The sequence below is a fragment of the Gigantopelta aegis genome, chromosome 3 (genome assembly GCF_016097555.1).
Source record: "Gigantopelta aegis isolate Gae_Host chromosome 3, Gae_host_genome, whole genome shotgun sequence".
In the NCBI taxonomy this organism is placed as follows: Eukaryota; Metazoa; Mollusca; class Gastropoda; order Neomphalida; family Peltospiridae; genus Gigantopelta; species Gigantopelta aegis.
Window position 1 is genome coordinate 7,286,599 of NC_054701.1, and position 3,882 is coordinate 7,290,480.

Below are 3,882 nucleotides of genomic sequence, written 5' to 3' on the forward strand. Positions count from 1 at the left end.
AATTTGATGGTGTATTTTATATAATTATTCTCTTGACTATTGACATTTACAATTATAATGAATAGTGAAACCTACTTTAAAGTTGTCTGTCCGTCCGTATCCGTAATTATTTCCTTAATTAGTGCACAATGGAGATTGAAAGCAGTCTCGACGGACCACACTGTCTTGATCAGGTCAGGCCAGAACAGGTCATAGGTTTTAACGTGCACATTCAGAACAAGCTGTTGTAGCTCACGCCTGTCATGGGCACAGGTGTCAACTTTCGCCGACTCAGCCGTCCGGGACAGAAAAAGGTTTGGGGTTGGTTGGAGAGAGGGGTCGCCCCTGCTGGCATGTGCAAGGGATCACAAGCAGCCTGACCAGGGTCGGTAGCGGGCGAGGGTTGGTTTTGGTGATATTGAATTTGCAAATGTTTCCGTAGGATTAAAGCCAAATAGAAAATGTTGCGTAGTTTCTTGAAGGTAATTTTGACGCATAATTTAGAACGGTTCGTCAACACTGAAAATGGAACTAATTGGTTGACTGACTTAGTTGATCGAATGGTAACTACACTGTCTTGAGGATCACAGGTGTTTCCCAGGAATATACGTGCGACTTCTTGGTCATGTGACTGACTAAAGCAGGACAGTTGTAAACAAATAGTGCTGACCTCCCCTCTCCTATTTTGTTTTGTTCTAACGTTTTGTCAAGGGTAAAAACACCAATGCAGTTCCGTCAAATCTAATATTTTAAGTTACGGTTACTTTGAAAATAATTAAGTGCAACTGGGGAGAGGAAACAACCACTGGGTCGAGTTGACCAATCACTGCGACGAATTGATAACATTTTTGGTGCGAGTTGACCATTAACAGTGTGGAGCGAGTAGACCAACCACTGGGGCGAGTTGGTTTTGGGACGAGTTGACTAAACGCTGGGGAGAGTTGGTTTTGGGACGACTTGACCAAAAGCTGGGGCGAGTTCGTTTTGGGAAGAGTTGACCTGTTCCCTGTCAGAATCTTGTTGGCGTTTGGATATAGCTCGCTTGAACATTTCCTCCACGCAATTTGAGTAAGTGAGTAACTCGTTCCTCGGGCTTAGCCTCTGACGTCGCCAGTGACTAAGTACGGGCCAGAAAGGGAGGAGTAAGTTTGAGGTGGGCGGAATTTGTTATAAGAATTTAGTAGTTAGGTCAGAGACCTAAGACAAAAATGAGATAGCTGATCTATCCTAACATGTCTGGCACAAAAGTTAAAGTACAAAAATAAAATTAGAGTGCTCGGCCAAAAATGTTTTAAGGTGATTTGAGCAATTTAGCAATTAAGTGCATTGGACTCTTTACAAAAAAAACAACCCAAAACAAACAACAATAAACATAAAATTGTGAAGGGCAGCCAAAAAATATATAGTCCGACTAAGCCCTTACCTGGAGGCGAAGGTTCTTGACAAGGTTGGCGGCGGAACTCATGGCGTAGTGATGAGGTGATCGTTGCGGAGGTTCGTGAAGATCTCATCCAGTGGAAGGTAGAACTCACGAAGCATCCTTCTGTATTCCTCAAGTAGGACCACCTTTAAAATGCGATGGATGACTGCACTTTCCATGTCTGGTTTCATTAGCGCCTACCGATACACCCTGTTTCGCTCCGCTATGAGGTAGTAAGAGTTCGACTTGGGGACGAACTGCAGCTGGTATCTCCCCTGACCTGATGGAAATGATCGCCAGTCACATTCTTTCCAGGGACCTGCCAGCTTGGAGGGATGTGTAAAATTCCCTTGTACTGCAGTGCGATACTTGGCCGGCAACTTGTCACAGTGGATCGTCCAAGTACTGGGCTGGGGTCTCGGTGGGTCCTTATCCCCGACCTTTCTCCTCTTGGGATCTTTGTGTGTATCAGCTGCTGCAGCAACAACAACCGGAGGAGACGCCGGTATGCTGACTGGTGGTGCTGAGGTTACCACTACGTAAAGTTACAGATTTACTTTTAAAGTTAACAGCTTGTTTTGTTTAACGACATCACTAGAGCACATTGATTTATTAATCAACAATTGCATGGCAAACATCTGGTAATTTTTACCTATAATCTTAGAGAAAACCCGTTACAATTTGTAGAATGGGATTTTTTATATGCACCATCTCACAAACAAGATAGCAGCTATCACGACCTTTGATACACCAGTCGTTGTGCACTGGCTAGAACGAGAAATAGCCCTATGGGCCCACCGACGGGATCGATCCCAAACCTACCGCGCATCCCGCGAGCGCTTTACCACTGGGTTACATCCCGCCCTGATGTGTATTAGGTCACCCAGTAATTGTAATAACAACCACGACAAAATGTTTATAAAATCTTAACGACATAACCGTATTCCTATATCAAAAACGTATCTTTGCACTAGGCAAAGTCGTCGTTGCTTCCATGACCCATTATTAGGTGCTCATTCCTAGGAGGACTGCTACTCCCTAGGTGATCAGTACCAAGACGTTTATCCCTCATGCACCGCTCGTATGAGGACTGCCACTCCCAGATAGCTTAGAAAACCCAAACTTGCACAGGATAGAGCCCAATGGTATGTATATATACAGATGAGATGGCATGACTCATGCATATGTTAATAATTTGGCTGGAACAAACGCTATTCCATGACCGGTAACTGCTTAAAAGCCGTCCCACTCAATACCCTCCTTGTTAAAACCCATCTCCTCAAAACTACTCTCGATCAGACCTCAAGGACTAAACCCCCTCCGTCTTAGCAAAAACAAAAAGGTATATAGCCTACATTTGGTTAAACAACTAGGCCCTATATTTTAAAGTCAAACATCACACAAACATATACTGATGTATTTAAAATCTAAACATCACACACCAAATATCTGATTAGCTCATATCACGTTATAGCTAGAGTCACCTCCAGCCCTACCCCTTATTGGTATTGATATGTTGGGTACGACTAGAGGAAACTATATGTAATGCTTTGACAATCGTCCACAACTAAATGGTTGCAAGCTACTGTTTCTAAAATACAAATTTATTTTCCTAAATCTGATACCACAGAGCTTTAGTTTGATTATTATCGAGTCCAGTCATAACATTAAACTTACCGTACATGGTGTTAACCAGTACCAACGTTACACGAAGAAACCCGACGCCTCTATGCAAAACGAACCTGCGCTGCACTTTCTTGTGGTGACTCGAGAGGAAGGAAGGAAATGTTTTATTTAACGACGTGCTCAACACAGTTTATTTACGGTTATATGGCGTCATACATATGGTTAAGGATCACGGAGATATTGAGAGAGGAAACCAGCTGTCGCCACTTCATAGGCTACTCTTTTTTGATTAGCAGCAATGGATCTTTTATATGCACCATCCCACAGACAGGATAGTACATACGACGGCCTTTGTTACACCAGTTGTGGAGCACTGGCTGGAATGTGAAATAGCCCAACGGGTCCACCGACGGAGATCGATCCTAGACCGACTGCGCATGAAGCGAACGTTTTATCGCGGCTCCGGTGACTCGAAAGCGAATCACGTTAGTACACAGTTTAATAATTGGAGACCTCGTATTTTTTTCTACTGATTTTGTCATCTTGACGGTATAGGCACAAATATGTCTAAGCCTTGTTTGTAGCTGACTTTTATTCTTATTGACGAGCGAGATGATCCACCACCCCCCACACCCCAAAAAATGTTTGTTTTGTTTAACGAGACCACTAGGTCACATTGAGTTATTCATCATCAGCTATTATCAAATAGTTGACATCTAATACCCGATGATTAATAAACCAATGAGCTCCAGTGGTGTCGTTGAATAAAGCAAACTTTAACCTTCAGCCAATGACCATATCTCGGATCGCCTGCATCGGAGAACCGCAACGGTGGAAATTACCACATAACGGTTGGA